This window comes from Pan troglodytes, chromosome 7 (genome assembly GCF_028858775.2).
Source record: "Pan troglodytes isolate AG18354 chromosome 7, NHGRI_mPanTro3-v2.0_pri, whole genome shotgun sequence".
Classification (NCBI taxonomy): Eukaryota; Metazoa; Chordata; class Mammalia; order Primates; family Hominidae; genus Pan; species Pan troglodytes.
The window spans coordinates 38,033,179-38,053,504 of record NC_072405.2 but is presented as its reverse complement, the minus strand read 5'-3'; the positions used below and the strand labels follow the sequence as shown (position 1 = coordinate 38,053,504).

General features: G+C 39.5%; 1 long non-coding RNA gene across 1 annotated transcript in view; it reads left to right on the top strand.

Annotated features, from left to right (window-relative positions):
* Positions 1-18,513, top strand: part of LOC104007559 (uncharacterized) — a 67,544-nt gene extending 49,031 nt beyond the window's left edge. The window contains exons 4-6 of the long non-coding RNA XR_681808.4: positions 12,729-13,006; positions 14,413-14,507; positions 17,991-18,513. This is a non-coding gene — a long non-coding RNA (uncharacterized LOC104007559). The remainder of the gene's footprint in view (positions 1-12,728; positions 13,007-14,412; positions 14,508-17,990) is intronic.
* The last annotated feature ends 1,813 nt before the right edge of the window (positions 18,514-20,326 follow it).

The window sequence follows — 20,326 nt, the reverse complement described above, 5'->3', positions numbered from 1 at the left end:
TTAGTTGGTTTTAATAATCTAAAAAGCCCCTGCAAACTCAGTTCCTAAGACACACACCAGGATCTTAACAATAATTTCATTTAAGCCCATTAGTTTTCCCCATCCCATCTTCCTGTCTCCCCCACCCAGGTAGCCATCATCCTGAATCCCAGGTTTATCATTCCAAAACTTTTCTTTTTATGTAGTTGTAGTGCTTCTATTTGTATTCCTAAGATACATACATATATATATATATAAAATTCCAGTTGCTTTTAGCTGCACATGATGTCATTCTGCATATAACCTTTTGAGACAACTTTCCAATTGGCTGCATATGATCATTTTTTTAACTGCTGCATAGTATGCCTGCATAAACCACAGTTTAGTAATCTGTTCTCCTATTGATAGCATTTGGAATTATTTCCATGTTTTTGCTAAATCATACTGTTACGAACATTGTTTATATATGTCTCCTGTACATGTGCAAGAATTTGCCTTCAGTGCAAACCTAGGATGAATTGTTGGACTATAAACAGGTTAACATTCAACTTAGAAGAAAATGCCAACCCACCTTCCAGTTTATAGACCCATAAGCACCATAAAAGAAAGCCTCTGGATTCACATACCTTCCAACACTTGGTATTGTTCATTTTCTAATTTTTGATGATTGAATGGGGAGAAAATGTTATCTCACTGTGGTCTTGAGTTTCATTTCCCTGATCTCTAATGATGTTGAATAGCTTCTTATATCTTTATTGGCTACAGTTCTTCTGAGAAATGTATTTATGTCTCTTGTTTACATTTCATTCCTTCCTATATCTTAGATCTTCCAATTATGATCACTTTCTGTCTGAACTTCCTCTTTTAGTATTTCCTTTAGAGAGATACTGCTGGTAGCAAACTGTTTCCACTATGTTTTTAGAAATGTCTTCATTTTGCTCTCATCCTTAAAAGATAATTCTACCGTGTATACAATTCTAGATTGGCAGTTACTGTCTTTTAGTGCACTGAAGATATTATTCCATTGTTTACTGACTTCATTTATTGCAGTTAACAAGTTTGCTGTTAGTTTAATTATTGCTCCTTCAAGAACAATAAATTTTATTTCATTTGATATTTTTTCTTCACCTTTGCTCTTGTGCACTTTTACTATGACATTTCTAAGTGTGATTGGTTTTATTTTGTTTTTTGTTTTTATCTAACTTGCTTGGGGAGTCTTTGGAATTCTTGATTCTGTAGTTTGTTCTCTTGCATTGGTCCTGGAAATGCATGAAAATTTACCACCACCTCTTCAAATATGGTCTTGACCTTCATTCTTTCTCTTGTTCTGGAACTCTGATTGTATATAGATGAAGCTCTTTCATTCTATCCTTCATACCCACTCTTCTATCCTTCACTCTTCCATATATTTTTACATCTTTTTGTCTTTCTGGCCTGCATTCTGGATAATTTTCTTCTCCTCTGTCTTCCAGTTTGGTAATTTTCTCTTCAGCTGAATCTAATCTGCTCTTAATTCTCTCCATTAAACTTTCTATCTCAATTATTACATTTTCATGTCTAAGAGTTCTATTTGGTTAATTTTTAAGTCTTCTTGGCTAGTATTTATAGTTTTTGTTCCCTGCAGATATGTATAAGTTTGTCTTTTACTTTCTAAATATACCAAGCATAATTTTTCTCTATAGTGTCTAATAATTAAAACATCTAAAGACCTTGATAGTCTATTAGTGTAATTAGTTATATGTATAATTTCTTGACTCCTGGTATACATGGTAATCTTTCTCTTTGAAATGCTCATTTTCCTTGGAAAATTATAAGAATTATTTGAAGCCTAAGATGAAGGTGAATTTTTTCAGAAACAAAATAGGTAAAGTTTATATTTGAAAATCAATAGCCTTTATATAAACAAACAAAGCAGTGTGAAGATAGGGCTATCAGATTGCCAATAGGTGATAATGGGAGAGAAGTTAATCATTTATGATAGTAACAAGAACCAAAAAAGGAAAAAATACTTAAGGGGTAAACTTAATAAGAATTATGTAAGCACTATAGGAAGAAACATTTTTAAATGCTTTTGAGAGGAAATAAAGAAGACTGGAACAACAAAAACACATATGTGTTGAGTAGGAAGATTTAGTATCATAGAGGTAGCACCCAAAGTCAGTAGGGAAGAGATGAATTATTCAATACATGGTGTTGAGACAATTAGATAGGCATTTGGGGAAAAAAATAAGTTGGCTACATGCCTCACACTTTGGACTAAAATAAATTCTATATAAATGAAAGCCTTAAAGTAACAAATGAAATCATAAAATACTGTAAAATACTAATTGATTTTTTTCCTCAGAGTGGAGAATTTATTATAAAAATGATATGAAAACCTGACACTGGTGAATTTGAGTACATAAAAACAAAGAGTTTTCTGCCTGGAAAAATTATTTTAAATAAAGTAGGAAGACAAATGATTAAGTGGCAAAAAATATTTGCAACTCATATGAGTCAGAGGAATAAATTCTTGCATACAGAAAAGCTCCCATATATCAATATAGGAGCTAAATTAAAAAGAAAATGAACAGAAGGATTTAAATACATAGTTCTCAGAAAAGGAAATAAAGATGACACCTGAACATAAGAATGAGTGATCAGTTTCATTCATAAAAAAGACAATGAAAATAAAACCACACTGAAAAAACACTTTTACCTTACTAGGTGGAAAAAATTTAAAAATTGGAAGGGTTAGTAAGAGTAGAATAAATAGGCAAACCATGGATTGCTGGTGGGAGTGCAAATTAGTACATCTTTGTGTGGCAGTTTAGCAATATCAATCAAAATATAAACAACCTCACTTTTTGATCTAGAGATTCTGACACTAGGAATTTATCCCATAGATAAACTCACACATATATGAAATTATGTTTACACAATTTTATTCATTGTACCCTTGTTAATTACAGAAAAATATTGGAAGGAACCTAAGTGCCCATCAATAGGGAACTCTTTAAATACATGACAGTACATGCATGCAACAGAATACTTGCTGCTAGAAAAAAGTAAAGAATAAGAAAAATATGCCGGGCTTGGTGGCTCAAGCCTGTAATCCCAGCACTTTGGGAGGCCGAGGCGGGAGGATCACCTGAGGTCAGGAGTTCAAGACAAGCCTGGCAAACATGGTGAAACCCCGTCTCTACTAAAAATACAAAATTAGCCAGGCATGGTGATGCAAGCCTGTAATTCCAGCTATTCAGGAGGCTGAGGCAAGAGAATCGCTTGAATCTGGAAAGTGGAACTTGCAGTGAGCCGAGACTGCACCATTGCACTCCAGCTTGGGTGACAGAGAAATACTCAATCTCAAAAAAGGAAAAAATTATGTATTGATGTATAAAAATGTTTAAGATTATTACATAAGAAAAACAAGATGCAGAGTAGGATGTAGAGTGTGAATACATTTGTGTCAAAAACTGGAAACAGAATATGTATGCATATTTGCTTATATGTACACATATTTCTGGAAGAAGAAATATGGAATGTCTCTGGAAGAAAACAAGAAACTGATGTTGGAGGGAATCTGCATATGTGAGAGACAGGGTTATGGAGGGGAAATTTGTTACTCTCTCTTTTTTGAACATATTAAATTTTGACCATGACTATGCGACTATTTTACTTCTAAAAATACGTTAACTTAAAACAAAAATCCTCTCTATGGCTTTGAGAGAGTTAAAAATATTTCCTAAGGTGACAGAAAAGATTTCTGGCCACCATTACTGTGTTGTGATTTTTCAAGTGGGAGAAGGTAGGGTACAATGTGGCCTATCTCAAAATCTAAAATTAAACATCAGCTGATTGAAATCCAATTCGGAGAAATGTTCTGATATTTCTATGGCTACCATCTGTTGGCATGGGCCTCCAAGCCTAGGAGAAAACTAACCCTTCAGGAAGCTTTTAGAGAGAGAGTTCCTGTAGTGGGGATGGTAACAAGTTGAGCAGGTAGGACCAGGGAGAGAATATTTTGTTGAGAATCTTGGTTTCCCAAGCTGACTCAGTCCTTGACTGTGGTGATACCATATTGCCAATTTGGTTTCTTACTTGCCTTGCCATAGAATGTTGCTTAAAAGCCTCTCAAGTATATTAGGAGAGCATTAACTCATCAAAGAGAATCTTCATAGGAAGAAACTTTAGAGGATGAGATGGAGTCCTGTCTGAAGTTTTCCTATTGTGGTAGCTAGCTTTCAAACAATGGCCCCCACAAACTGCACTTCCCAGTATTCGCACCTCACTGCAGTTCCTCCCACATGGGATCTGAGCTGAGCCTGTGACTCACTCGAAACTATAGAACTTGGCAGAAGTGACAATGTGCTGGGCCTTAACGATGCCTGGCAGCTTCCTTCCTTGCATTTTTGGAGCTAAACTGTCAAGCAAGATGTTTGGCTATCCTGCTGGAGAGACCACATAAACAGACCACCTGGAGAGGCCTTGTGGAAAGGAGAAGCCCTGAAGCTATGTGGAGAGTGAGAGAACCAACCAGCTCCAGCTGCCATCTGCCTGAAACTGCATGAGAGACCTCGAGAGAGACCAGAAGAACCGCCCAGCTCAACAGTCCACCCGCAGAACATGAAAAACCATCAAATTAAAGCCCCTAAGGTTTGAGGTGGTTGTCATGACATGATAGATAGTAAAACACCCACTTTTTTTGTTTGTTTGTTTGTTTTTTTGAGAGAGAGTCTCACTCTGTTGCCAGGCTGGAGTGCAGTGGCACGATCTCTGCTCACTGCAACCTCCACCTCCTGGGTTCAAACTATTCTCTTGCCTCAGCTTCCCAAGTAGCTGGGACTACAGGTACCCGCCACCACGCCCAGCTAATTTTTGTATTTTTAGTAGAGATGGGGTTTCACCATGTTGGCCAGGATGGTCTTAATCTCTTTACCTCATGACCCGCCTGCCTCAGCCTCCCAAAGTGCTGAGATTACAGGCGTGAGCCACTGCGCCCGGCCATAAAACATCCACTTTTACAGAAGCATAACCAGAAATGAGAAAGCACTCTTTCTGATGTAGGCATTTGCTGATGGGGTCACAGAAGCCTTCAGAAGCCCCCTTCTATCTGTCCTGCAACTTGCCCAACCAATCCTAAACACAGGGCAGGCTAGCAAACAGCTTGGGAAGAAAAAATGCAGACAAATCTGATATGATTTTTAAAGGGAAGGCAAATGAAATGCCAAGTAGGAAATTGAATCTACATGTCAAAAAAAAAAAAAAAAAAGAAAGAAATGAGAAAAACATAAAAGCCCTGTGATTGGGAGAACAGATTGAGGGAGGAGGTTGAATTGTGTCTCATCTCTGTCAGTTACTGGCTGTGTGACCTTAGGAAAGTGACTTAATGTCTCTGAACTTTAATTTTCCTTTTGGTAAAATGAGGCAAGTGTACATACCTGCAAGGTTTACTATCAGGGCTGAATGAGATAATATATATCTGTAAGTTGTAAGCAAGGACCCTAGTATATAGTAGAAACTTAATTATTATAAAAACAATAACCACTGTTTTATACTTGAGTGAAAACAGCAAGTCATTGAAAGGTGGGCGTAGTATAGTACCATTTATGTAAAAGCAGTAAATGCATATAACAACATCATTAATTTTAATTTTTTAGGCATACATAAGTATGTAGTAAAAGTATAAAAGCATTCATGGGAACATTACATGCTGACCAGTTATTGATGGAATGGAACGGAGAATGGTATATTATTAACAACTGCACCTCTGGTTCTACAGTGTTTTATTTCTGAAAATAGAACAACAACAAAAAATGATATTTGCAGTGAACAAGACAAAATGTTAACATCTGTTAAATATGGATATGTGGGTGTCATACAGCATTCTGTACTTTTATTTGTTTGAAGTATCTTACAATTTAAAAATCTTAAAAAGTAAAATAATTTTGCAATCATCTTGAATGGCTGCACAATATCCCATTTTACATGTATTTATGTGTGCATATAACTATATATTGCATAGGATTTATATTATACTTTATTTGATATATTTTCTATATTTCCTATCTGCAATCTGCATAGTAGATAGATCATTTTATAGTAGAAGAAATAGAAGCTCAGAATGGTTTGGTGTCTTGTCCCAAATTTCAGCTAACATAGCCTCTCTACTATCGTAGTGCTGTAAAAATTGCTCTCCCATGAGGGGTAGATAAGAGACTGTTACTGAAAGGAGGAGAGTCCATGAGGGCAGGAGCCTGACCTTGGAGTCAAGAGGCCTGGGTCCCTCTCTCAGTTTTGCCAAACACTAGCTGTGTGACGGTAGGGAGGCTACTTGATCTCTCTGAGCTTCCATTTCCTTATCTGCCCTCTAGGTGTTCTTATATCTGCTCTCTGTGTCTCTTAACATTTTGAAGATTAAATGAGATCATGTAAGTAGAGTGCCTGACACTTCTTATACACTCAGTAATTGACAACTGGTGTGTACTTTCTAAGGTAAGACACTTTGTGTGCAAATAACACAGTAATTATAATGCAAAAGACACATATCACCTCAAGATTTTGTCTTGAGAAGATGTCTAAACCTTTGAAGGTTAAGAGAATTGGCCCTGAGGTAGGCCAACCACCCCCTACGTGGTTATATACATGCATTTATTTTCTTCTTCAGAGCTAACCTCACCTCTAAACTCAGACATGCTTATCCAGCTGTCTATCTGACATCTCAGTTTATGACTCACAGCCATCTAACATCAATATGAGTTCCTGATTTTCCCTGTATACCAATTTTCAAAGCTGGTGTTTCTGCACATCTTCCCCACCTTGGAAAATGGCACCAGCTGGCTGTGCATCTAGAAGCCCAGAAGTCATTCTTAATTTTTTCTTTCCTTTAAGCTCACATCTAACCCAAAGCAGACTTTGTCAATTCTATTTCCAAAATATATCTCACATCCATCCACTTCACTCCATCTTTATCCAGACCATTATTATTGCTTGTTAGACAACTGGTACAGCATGTACATGGTTTACCCATTTCCAACTTGACTCCGCAGCCATCAAAAGTCTCTTTGTTAAATATAAATTGAATCAGAGCACTCATTTGCTTTGAACTCTTCAGTGGCTCCCCATTTCCTTTAGAATGAACTCCAAGGTCCTGCATGATCTTCTTCCGGCCTGTCAATTCAACCACATGTCATGACACCTTCTCTAAGTTCCAGGCACACTCTCTTCTGTTTCCTTTCATCCTTTAAACTGGCCAAGTCTTCCTCCTACCCAAGGCCGTGTGCGTGATATTCACGCTGCCTGGAATTCTCTTGTGCATCATCTGGCTCTTTAACAGTGAGCTTGTTTCAACTCAAAGCTACCTCTGAGAGAGGCCTTCCCAGCCTCTCCATCTAAAGCAGTACCTCCCAACTTCTCTCCCCACTCTGTTCTCTCAACACACAATCTCAGCTACTTGGCTGCTGCCTTCACAGCACGTATCATAATTTGCAACTTTAAAAATTACTTGTCTATTTGTACATTGTCTATCTTCTTTACTAGAATAACATTTGATAGCAGTAAAGATTATTGTCACCTAGTTCCCAGTTATAGCGTCAGGATCAAGCTAAGTAGTGGATGCTCAGTAAATACTGAATTAATGAAAAAAATGAGGATTTACAAAAATGTTCAAATTGTACTTGTGAATCACAAGCTTGGAGTCAATGTTTTTCCAACCCTGTGAGCTTCAGTTGTTGAACCGTGTGATTTCGTGAGAGTGGCTCATCTGTCCCGGACATGTGGGATGGTGGAATTGACTTCTATAGATGTGCTCCTAGTCATTCGTGTACTTGTTAGAATTTTCCTACCTCCCAACTCTTTTTAAATACATGTGGGCAGCTTGCTTTATAAAAGAATATTCTATTATGAATTTTTTTTCTAAATGGGATGATTCATTCCCTAATTTCTTTTGGACTAGTTTAAAGACAGATATATTGCATAATTTTTATTAGAAAAACTTTAAAATTAGTTTAACTTGGAATATTTGGAGATCCCCCAGGGGTTGAGACTTGATGCCTTGGGCGATATATTTTTGCCTTGTTTAGCAGGGCCCAACAGGGTTCGGCAGGGCTTTACCATCCAGTTCCAAGCACACATGACTATCCTAGTACAAGAATAACATTAGGTTCTCCCCTATAGATGTATCTCTCTGATACCTGGAATACCACAAAAGGCAGAAAGGCCATAGCACAAATGAAAAATAAGTATTTGTGATAATATAAGAAGTGCTACTGATCACTCATGGTTCAGTGCCACGACTCACTCTGGACCCTCTAAAGGAATCCACTAACTCACCCTTGCACCCCCTGCACCCCTGCTAGCTCTCAAATGAAATGTCAGGGCCATATGGTAGCAGCATCTGAGGCTAACCCTTCATGATGCCACCTCCCTCTGCCCTAATGATGCTCAGCCTCATCTCCCTCTCTCCCTCCAATCTCTAGGCGCCTACTGGACTCTGATGCCTGACTCTGGCTTCCACCAGGTTTCATGCAGGACCTGGTTCTCCAATTAGCATTTTGGGCTTTGCCCTCCTGAGCAGCTTCTACCTTTGCTCATTCCGAGTCCTGGCATCCCCCACTGATAGAGATAAATAGTGACCACTCCAGCTTGTACCATCCATTCCACTCGTCCACACTCTGGAAGCCCACCTGGGACTCCAGTAAAACAGCCTCCCCCATTCTATAGAGAGTGAGGAACTAGAAAGATTTATCAGAATCTTTCTTAATATGGGGAAAAGATAAAAAGGGCATGCACTTTCTAAGTGCTTCAGGACTGAACAGAAAAGAAAGGAAAGCATACCTTAGTATTGATGGGCAAAACTTATTTAACTATAACTATGCATGTCTCAGACTCATCAAATTTTCCTCCAGCTACTGAAGGGCCTTTCTATTCCAGCAGGAGAGAGGAATGGCAACATCAATGCCACCAAAAGCCAAACAGCGTGGCACAGCCAAATCATCATTTCAGTCATTCAACAGGCATTTATTGAGTAACAACGTGGTGCCAGGCACTGTGTTGGTTTCAACCATGTTAGAACACAGTCTCTGCCCTTAAAGAGCTCAAAATCTGGAGAGGGTCAACTGCAAGAAAGCAAACAATGGCATTACAATGATAGCTATTAGGAGAGAGATTTCTACGAAGAGTTACTGTAACATGAAAAAAGGAGTTGTTCGCTTTGCCTGGGGTAGGGCAGTGGGGATCAGGGAAGACTTCAGAGAGCAAATGATATCTGAGCTGAATCTGAAAGAATGAGCAGGAGTCTTTCAGGAAGAAGAAAGCTGAGCAAATAGCATTACTGAGGCCTGGAAGCTGGAAGGTACCAGTGGGCTTATGGGAAAGCGAGTGGTTCAGTGTTGCCCTAGCCACCAGGAAAGGAGGTTGTAGAAATAGAAGAAGCTAAAGGATTTATGGCTAGACCACAAAGGCACAGGCAACAAAACCAAAACAAAATAAGGACTATGTTAAAATAAAAGGCTTCTGCACAGCAAATGAAACAATCAACAGAGTGGAATCTGCAGAATGTGAGAAAATGCTGGCAAGCTATTCATCTGACAAGGGACTAATATCCAGAATATACAAGGAATTCAAACAACTCAACAGTTAAAAAAAAATCCCATTAAAAAGTAGGCAAAAGATATGAATAGATAGTTCTCAAAAGAAGACATACAAATGGCCAATAGGTATATGAAAACATGCTCTGCTGGGCACGATGGCTCATGCCTGTGCTCAGCTGGGCACTTTGGGAGGCCGAGGCAGGCAGATCATAAGGTCAGGAGATCGAGACCATCTTGGCTAACACGGTGAAACCCCGTTTCTACTAAAAATGCAAAAAATTTACCGGGCGTGGCGGCAGGCGCCTGTAGTCCCAGCTACTCAGGAGGCTGAGGCAGGAGAATGGTGTGAACCTAGGCGGTGGAGTTGCAGTAAGCCGAGATCGTGCCACTGCACTCCAGCCTGGGCAACAGAGCGAGACTCCATCTCAAAAAAAAAAAAAAAGAAAAGAAAAGAAAAGAAAAGAAAAAATGCTCAACATCACTAATCACCAGGAAAATGAAATCAAAACCGCAATGACATATTGTCTTATCCCAGTTAGACAGGCTATAAATAAAAAGACAGAAAATAACAGATGCTAGCAAGGATGTAGAGAAAACTTTTATACACTATTAATGGGAATGTAAATTAGTATAGCCATCATGGAAAAAAGTATGGAGACTTCTCAAAATACTTCAAATAGAACCACCATTTGATCCTGCAATCCACTAGAGTATTTAGGCAAAGGAAAATAAATCATGGATACCTGTACTTCCATGTTCATTGCAGCATTATTCTCAGTAGCCAAGATATGGATTCAACCTGAGAGTCCTTTAGTGGATGAAAAGATAAGGAAAATGTGGTATATATACACAATGGAATACTATTCAACCACGAAAAAGAATGAAATCCTGTCATTTGCAACAACATTAATGGAAATTGAGGAAATTATGTTAAGTGAAATAAGCCAGACACAGAAAGACAAATTTTGTGTGTTCTCACTCATATACGAGGGAGCTAAAAAAAGTTGATCTCATTGAAGTGGAGAGTGAAATGATAGATACTTGACACTGGGAATAGTGTGTGGATGGGTGAGGAATGAAGATAAAATGGTTAATGGGTACATACAGTTATATAAAAGGAAAAAGTTCTAATGTTCAATACTAGAGTAGGGTGACTACAGTTAACAACAATGAATTGTATATTTCAAATAGCTAGAAGAGAGGATTTTTAGTGGCCCCAACACATGCAAAAAGAGATAAGTTCTCAAGGTGATGGACATCCTAGATACCATGACTTGGAGATTGCAAACACTATGCATCTAACAAAATACATATGTACCCTCATAAATGTGTACACATATTTGTATCAATAAAAAAAGATAAACAAAGAACAAAAAAGAAGTAGCTGAAGGACAGGCTACTACCAGAATATGAGATGTTTAAGGAGTTGGGACTTCATTATGGGCATTGGGGAGACTAGGCTTAAGGACTTTAAGCAGGACAGTGACATGACCAGATGTGGGTTTTAGAAAAGTCACTCGGCCAACAGTATGGGGAGAAGGCCAGGTGGTTGGGGGCAGGGTGGAAGAGACAGAAGGAGAAGATGACACTAAAGGCAGAAGGAAGAGCTTGGAGGCTGTTGTCTTGGCTTTGTTGAGTGACTGTGAGAACCTAAACCAAGGGATGATATTGAAAGGGATAAAGGAGTCAGAACACAGACACAATCTGAAAGTAGAAGTGGAAGGGTGTGGTGATGGCTTCACACAGAGCAAACAGCAGATGGAAGAGCAGGGGATGACGTCATCCCATCTGTCCTTTGTAAATTGTTTTGTATCTCTTAGGACACCTAGATGTGCATCATTGTTTGGGTTTTTTTCTTTTTTTGGAAGCATCTCAAACTTACAGATAAATTACAAATACAGAACAAGGAATCTTTTTCCCCAGACCACTTATGAGTAAGTTGTCAACATGATTTCTCATCAACCCTGAGCACTAGTATTTCCTACAAACAAGGATATTCTCCTACATAACCACAATATAACCACCAAAGTCTAGAAATCAACATTGATACATTACCACCATCTAATCCTCAGACCTCATTCAAGGTTTTCCAATCTTCCCATAATGTCATTTATAGTGAAAAGATACAGTAGTCCAGGATCACACATGGCAGTTAATTATCATGTCTCCTGAATCTTCTTCAGTCTGGAAGAGCTCCTTGGACTTTCCTTCATGACCTTGACACTTCTGGAGATTTCAGATCAGTTATTTTGCAGAATGTTCTTTCACAAGCTCTCACTGTTGGAGAAGAGGGTTATTTCTTTGCGGATAGATTCATGTGATGCATCTTTGAGTAGGATATCCCAGCAGTGATGCTGTGATCTTCTCAGTGCACACTATTTGATGGCACGTCATTTCAATTTACTCCGTTTTGGATGCTATTCATTAGGATAAGTTGATTAGGGTGGTGTCTGCCAGGCTTCTCCACTGTAGTCTTACTCTTTTTGTCCTTATAATTCTTAAATATTTTGTAGAGGGGACATTTGAGACAATGTAACTACCCATTTCTCATCAAACCAGTATTCATGGATTCATATCTTTCTTGACTCATGGTTTCTTCTTTTAGTCAATAGGTTATAATTTGCTACTACCATTATTCATGGTCAAATTGCCTCAAATATGGTCAGTGTGGGGTTTCTTCAAGCTGGTGCCAGTATTGTCATCATTCTTAGAACACACCCTTAATTTCTGGTACAGCAGGGCACATCTTGTACTCTCTCTGCCCCAGCTATGGAATCATCTATTTATCCAAGGAGCACTGAATTCCTTTAATGAAACATGGTATTTGGGCATCAACATGGGGTGTTAAGTGTTCTCAGTGCTACTGGGGGGTTGCTGATCCTAGGATCTCTCAGTGGACAGAGGTGGAGAACACACACACACACACACACACACACCCTTGCGTTTACATCTATATTTGTTTCTACGTCTATCTAAAAACAACTCTAATTTAACATTACTGGATCTATTCTAATTTTCTCTCTTTCCATGTTGGTAATTCCCTTCTTCAACAGTGAAGGCCTGGCTCCCATTGTCTTTAATATATTTATTTGACCCATCTCCCTCTATGTAGCCAATTTCCTGTGGTTGGGACCACAGCCAACCTACATTGTATGTGGGTTTCCTCCTCACCTTTCTCAGGCTTTTTCAGACACTCTGATCCAGACCACTCCACTGCTAGGAGAGTCTCCTGGTGGGGGACTCTATTACTTTGCATGAGACTACCTTCTCACATGGCTGCCCTGCTGACACCCCATTGACTCCAGGGAAGGAAATGGAAGGCTGAGACAGGAGAAGACAAAGGAAAGAGAGAGGGAAGGATGGCGGTGGAGAGAAGAGAAAGGGAAAAGACATTCTTGCTTGGATCCCTACAGCATTCCTGTCTGATGGTTGAAGCTGGTATTATTCTCCTTGTCCAGGTGAGAAAATTGGTGTTGAAGGGTTAATGTCTTAACCGGAGCCTCACATGCAGAGGAGTGTAGAGCTGAGGACCACTCCTTGGTCTTTTGAGTCTAAGTCCAATTCTCTGACCTCAACACCATATTACCTATGTCCTGAAGGTCTCCCAGGGACATGTAGATATGCCAAGAAATGAAAATTACTATTTGAGTTAAAATGTGTCTGCAAGAAATGTAGTTGTAACAGTAAAAATGTGTTTTGGCTGCTGATGGTTTCGCTGTGTCCCCACCCAAATCTCATCTTGAATTATAGCTCCCATAATCTCCACATGTCATGGGAGAGACCCAGTGGGAGGTAATAGAATCATGAGGGCAGGCTTTTTCCATGCTGTTCTCATGATGGTGAATAAGTCTCATGAGACCTGATGGTTTTATAAAGGGCAGTTCCCCTACACATACTGTCTTGCCTGCCACCATGTAAGAGGCCTTTCCTACTCCTTTGCCTTCCACCATGATTGTGAGGCCTCCCCAGACATGTGGAACTGTGAGTCCATTAAAGCTCTTTTTCTTTATAAATTACCCAGTTTTGGGTATATCTTTATTAGCAGTATAAGAACCCACTAATGCAGCTTCTAATTCACAGATGTTCCTAATAGTCCCTGGAAGACCCCTGAAAAAAAAAAAGCACTAACTGTGTATCCTTGGGCGGTCAGCAGGGTGTAGACTCCCTCTCTCCAGCTCTTCCTTACTCTCTCCTTCAGAGAAAACAAGTTGAGAGCATCTTTTTTCCTCCCAGCAAAGGATCTTTCCTTAACATTTACCCCAGTCGGGACAACCTTTCAAGGTCTTTTCTGGAATATTCTGAGTTTGATCTCTGGGGACATAGAATGGCATTACTCAAAGGATGGTGGCAGCAGAAACATCTCCTGGGAACTTGTTAGAAATGCAAATTTTTTAGCTCAACCCAAGGCAACTGAAGCAGCATCTTTTGGGATGGAGCCCAGATCTTCCAGGTGATTCAAGTGCTCACCTGTTCTAGAGCTCTAGGCTGGGCTCTGAGATTCTACATTTCTACCAAGCTTCCAGTTGATGCTGATGCATAAGTCTGAGATCTACCAAATCAGAACCTGCATTTTAAGTACATCCAACAGTATTCAAATGTCCACTAAAGCACTGCTGTAAAATTCTCTCTTTTTAGTTGCATACATAGCCCTTGAGGCAAGTCAGAGACAAAATGCCTTCTGAGTTGTATTGCTTATTGACTGAAGTGAAATTAATAGGCATCTAAAGTAAATATCTTTTCCAAGTTGGTCCAATGTCATAAATTACTTTGGGATTAAAACTTTTTAAATGTCATACCCAATTGGGACCTTTGCATATGCTATTATCTCAACCTGGAATGATTTTTCTCTCCCTTCTTTTCCTAGATTTCCAAAAGACCTTGGCTCAGGTGTCACTTTTTCAGAAAAGTATTTACTGACTGTTGACTTGGCCAAATCCCTGTGCTGTGTTTCCTAGCATGGTGAGTTGCATTTTCACATGAACTCATGCCTACCTTCTCTTGTTTTATAAGCTTCATGAGGCAGGTACCATGTCTCATTTTTAAAAACTTTTATTTGGTGAACCACTTAGAACAATGCCTGGAAAGCAGTAGACTACTGATAAGCATCTGTTGAATGCAGGAGTGTGGTAGGCAGCTTCTAAGATAGCCCCTAGGGATCCCTTTCTCTTGGTATTCATGCCCTTGTATAAATCCCCTCATCTTGAATGTGGGTTGAATATTGTGACGTTCATCTAATGAATAGAGTATGACAAAAGTAATGAACTATGCTTTCAAGGCTAGGTTACAAAAAGTCTGTGCCTTCATTGTGCGTGCCTTCTCTTTCTCCTTTATTCAGCATTCTGAAGGAAGCCAGCTTCCATGTTGTGAACTTCCCTATAGAGAGGCCCACATGACAAGGAACTAATTGCGCTCATCAATAGACAGTGAGGAAATGAGGCCATCTAGCAATCATGTGAGTGAGCTTAAAAGGAGATCCTCCTTCAGTTGAGCCTTCAGATGAGACTCCAGCCTTGGCCAATACCTTCATTGCAGTCTTGGGAAAGACCCTGAGCTGTCTTTAGTGAGGGTCTTTTTGCTGATAGAGGTTGTCTGCAGAGTCCCAAGACCCAGCTACATTGTACCCAGGTTCCTGACCCAAAGATAATAAATGTTTGTTGTTGGAACCCACTATGTCTTAAGGGTACACGGAAATAGATAACTAATGAAAAGTAAATGCTGTGGTTTGAATGTGTCCTCCAAAGCTTATGTACTGGAAACTTAATTACCAATGCAGCAGTGTTGAGAGATGAGAACTTCAAGAGGTGATTAGGTCATGAATGGATTAATGTTGTATCATGGAAGTGGGTTATGCAGCATTTCCTACCTGTGGCCCACTGGCCACATGCAGCCCAACACAAATTCATATGCTTTCTAAAAACATGAGTTTTTTTGTGATTTTTTTTTTTTAGCTCACCAGCTGTCGTTAGTGTTAGTGTATTTTTTGTGTGGCCCAAAACAATTCTTCTTCTAATATGACTCAAGGAAGCCAAAAGATTGGACACCCCTGGTTAGTTATTGAAGGAGTGGGCTCCTAACAAAAGGATGAGTTCCCCAGTTTCCTAACTCTGTCTCGTGTGCTTATTTGCCTTTCTGTCATGAGATGACCTTTGCCAGATTTGGCACCATGCTTTTGGATTTCCCAGTCTTTAGAACTGGGAGCCAAATAAATCTCTGTTCTTTACAAATTACCCAGACTGTGGGATTCTGTTACAGCACAAGAAAATGGGCTAAAACAGTAAATTAATGAATATTATAGGTGTGATGGTTCATCAGTCCTGGCTTTAACCCCTCACCTAAAGATAGTATGTTATCCTTGCCTTGCAAACGAGCATATGGATGATCAGAGAGATTAAGTAATTTTCCCTGGTTATAGGTAGCAAGTGACAGGAGCAGGATTTAAACTCAAGACATATTTTTCACTTTCCACATTCATTAGTCTCTTAGTCCATTTTCTATTGATTACCACCGAATGCCTGAAACTGGATAATTTATAAAGAAAAGAATTTATTTCTTACAGTTATGGAGACAGAAAAGACCAAGGTGCTAGGGGCCACTCGAGTGAGGGCCTTCTTGCTGGTAGGACCCTCTGCAGAGTCCCAAGGCAGCCCAGGGCATCACATGGTGAAGGGCTGAGCATGCTAGCTCAGGTCTCTCTTCCTTTTCCTATAATGCTACAAGTCCCACTTCTATGATAACCTATTAATCCATTAACCTCATAAATGGATTAACCCATTCATGACGGCAGACCCCTCATGACCCAATCACCTCTTAAATGCCCCACCTCTCAATACTACCACATTAGGAATTAAATTTCAACCTGAATTTTGGAGTGTACAAATATTCAAACCATACCAGTTATCAAGGCTAAAGAGGGGAAGAAAACTTTCCAGTTCTTTACCTTAGGCAATGTAAATCATATCCAACTTTTCCAAGTACTTTTAGTTCAACCTTTTTATGATTCATTCACAAAGATGCTACAAATTGAATTTTGATCTTTTCCCAATTCTCACCACCACCAGCTTAGGATCTATTCTCCAGATTTCTCCAGTCTCATCTTGGGCTGGGTCATCATCATTTCTCAGACCCACCACCCATGACTCACTCCAGAGGATGCAGTCCTTTGGGGAGTGGCATAAAATGTGGGAGAATGGGAGAAGGAATGAGTCATGTACCACACGTTTGATTTTATTGCTTGTTTGATTAACTTTCTCTGAAGACCAGCAGAGTCACAGGCTTGGAAAATTAGCCAGAAAAAAGAAACAGTGAAAAAAAAAAAAAAAAAGTAAGGCAGGACTCAAGTAATGATGCCTTTGAAATTCCACAGTAGAACTTGTAATTACAGAGAGTGAGGATTTCAAAGTCAGTCTCTCGACCATGTACAAATGCATATGCAGAGGCTTCTTTTCTCTCTCTGTCAAAAACAGAGGGGACCCTCAGGGTGGAGGAAAAAAGGGATCTGCTGATAGGAAGCAGCTGCCACCTAGTGTGACAATTTTGTGACATCTCATGTTTATCTTTGAAATTCATGCCAAAAATGCCCATTATATTACATGATGAATCGATGTTGGTTTAATTTTTAAATTATGTCTTCTCCAGATTTTCAAGGAAATCTGTGTTTGAAGAAATTTCCTGGCTGGGTGCGTGGCTCACATCTGTAATCCCAGCACTTTGGGAGGCCGAGGCGGGTGGATTACCTGAGGTCAGGAGTTCGAGACCAGCCTGACCAACATGGTGAAACCCTGTCTCTACTAAAAATACAAAAATTTGCTAGGTGTAGTGGCATGAGCCTGTAATCCCAGCTACTGGGGAGGCTGAGGAAGGAGAATTGCTTGAAACCAGAAGGAGGTTGCAGTGAGCTGAGATGGCACCATTGCACTCCAGCCCGGGCAATGAAAGCAAAACTCTGTCTAAAAAAAAAAAAAAAAAAAAAAAAAAGAAGGAAAGAAAAAAAATTCCCATGTTCTGTAGTTTTATATGCACCTTCACCTTCAACACTCCACTGCACCCGTACTCTGTATACAATCGTATGAGAGGAATTAAGAAGATGAGTTTTCTATAGCTTCCAAAGTCAGAAAGAATGACTTTGCCAATAGAAACAGCCTTTCAGGGATGCCCTGAACAAATTATAAACAAAACCCATTAAACTTTGTCTACCTATTAAATTACCTAAAATAGAAAATCAATTGCCAAGCTTCTGATAAAATTCCAGATTTATGAAGCATAGCAATCGTCCCTGAAAGAGTTTTTTGTTGTTGTTGTTGTTTTTTCCTCTCTCTGCTTATCCTGCTTCTGCAGATAGCTCTACTATTTAATACCCTCTTGGCACTTGGTCTATTTTCCTCCCTTGGTTGCCTCTGAATGTACTGTAATCCTCTTTTCTGGTCACTGTCCCTTTTACTACAGGTAAATCAACTGTATCCAGTAGTGGGACAGATGCAGCATGAAAGAAGAAAGTTACAATTGCTTTATCTGATGCTGTCACTCATGCCTGGTGTTGAAAGGCGCACATTTTAAAAAGTCTAATAGCTCCGACATATCTAGGAAACAGATGGGAAACAAATGAAGCATTGATGGATTCGCAAATTCCAGTTCTTTGATATTTGTCTGCCCAGGAGTGGGTGGGACAGAGAAATGTAAGGGAATAATGAGGATACGGGTGGGGAAAGGCTTGCAATTTTTCCCATTCTTCTTTGGATATGGACTGAAGGAAGGATGTGGGGAGGAGGCGTTTATCTTTTGCTTGTACTCTGAACTTTTCCAAAGTTGCTGCATTCCTTGGGATATAAAACTGTAATCAAGAGTCTCTAATGGATAACTGCAATTATGCATTGAGTCATTCAACAAATACACATTAATACTGACTAAATTAAGCTTGAATGGAACTTCAGGGCAAAAGAACAGAGAAAATAAAATACCACTAGAGAAGGGATCTGTGCTCTTTCCTGGACTTAAATCTCCTACAGCCAGCACGTTTGACAGTTAAACTAGTCAAGCAAATTAGCACAGGCCCAGAGGATGAAATCAAGGTGGGGGCAGGTAAGGTTCACATAATAAACACTCTCCCTAGACCCTGGACCTAGGGACAATACTTCAGGAAGAATTTTTTTTATTAATCTCATTTATTCATTCATGTATTCACCAAGTAGTTATTGAATACCTCCATGTGCCAGGCACCTTCATAGGCTCTGGGAACACAGAGACAAATGGGGTGCAGCTTTTGCCTTCGAGGACCCCCTGATAATGGAGGAGCATGCTTGTTGTACTGTCCCCACACTTCTTTTTTTTAAATTTTACTTTATGTTCCCGGATACATGTGCAGAACTTGCAGGTTTGTTACATGGTATATGTGTGCCATGGTGGTTTGCTGCACCTTTTAACCTGTCATCTAAGTTCTCTCCCCTCATCTCCCACCCCCCAACAGGCCCCGGTGTGTTTTTGTTCTTCTCCCTGTGTCCATGTGTTCTCATTGTTCAAGCCCCAACTTATGAGTGAGAACATGTGGTGTTTGGTTTTCTGTTCCTGTATTAGTTTGCTGAGGATGACGGCTTTCAGCTCCATCCATGTGCCTGCAAAGGACATGATCTTGTCCCTTTTTATGGCTGCATAGTATGCCCCCTGCACTTCTAATAAAGATGGCGCCAGGAAGCAAAGCCCAGTTTGCCTCATTCCAGAATGCCCCAACTTCTGCCAAAGAGGAGGTTTCCTCCATTCACCTGTCCATTTGGAACACAATGAAAATACAGAATATGCAGAATATGCAGAAAATACAGAATATACAGAAATAGATGTTATGAATATACATCTATTTAAGAAAAATTCACATGGCCCCAAACTACTCTAGCTTTCCTAGGAAGTAGAGAAGACCCCCTCAAAAAAAAACATTGGCAAACTGAGCCTGCTATTGGGGAAGGAAATTCATGACCAGGAAGGTCAGGACATGTATTCATTAAATGGCTGTAACACCTCAATCCAAATGCAGAGAAATCTGACATACATGCTCCAAGATAAGCATCTCTAAGGTACAGTCAGTGGTCAATTTTTCAACATTTATTTAATATCTTGCTATATTTATGGCATCGTGAAATAGATGCTGTATTCCTTCTCTGAAAATTTTCAATTGAGGTGGGGACATGAATAAATGTATTAACCCATTTATGCCGGAGGTTGCAATTTTTGTTTTCTGAAAAATCAGACCTTGGTGATGACCTTGAGCGGTAAGATATAAATAACTCCCAAAAGCTTAGCGTTTTAATAATGGAACACTAGGCATAAATAGCTTAAAACAGCATAGAAAAGTCATGTAAACTATACATCAGTCATGTAGATATGGTGCATATGGAGACACAGGGTTCCTGGGAAGGGCAAACCATGGTACAGAGTTTACCAGGGAAGAGTTCCTAGGAGAAATGAGCTTGGAACTGGATGTTGGAAGATCATCACCATGTGTGGGGGGGCAAGTCTTCAGCCAAACTTCCCTGGGGCTTTTTTTACTCATCAAAAAATGAGTACAATGCACACAGATTACATGAATTTTGTAAGGATAAAATGTGACAACATTAGTATGGCATCCATGCACATAGGAGGCACTAATGAATATCACATTCCTTTCCCTTTTCTATTTTATGCTTTCCATACTTGATATTATTTAATGATAGAAATGTTGATGAAAATAAGGAATAGTACACCTCTCACACTTTCTATATTGAGCATGCATTACTCTTAACACAGAAAAAATAAAG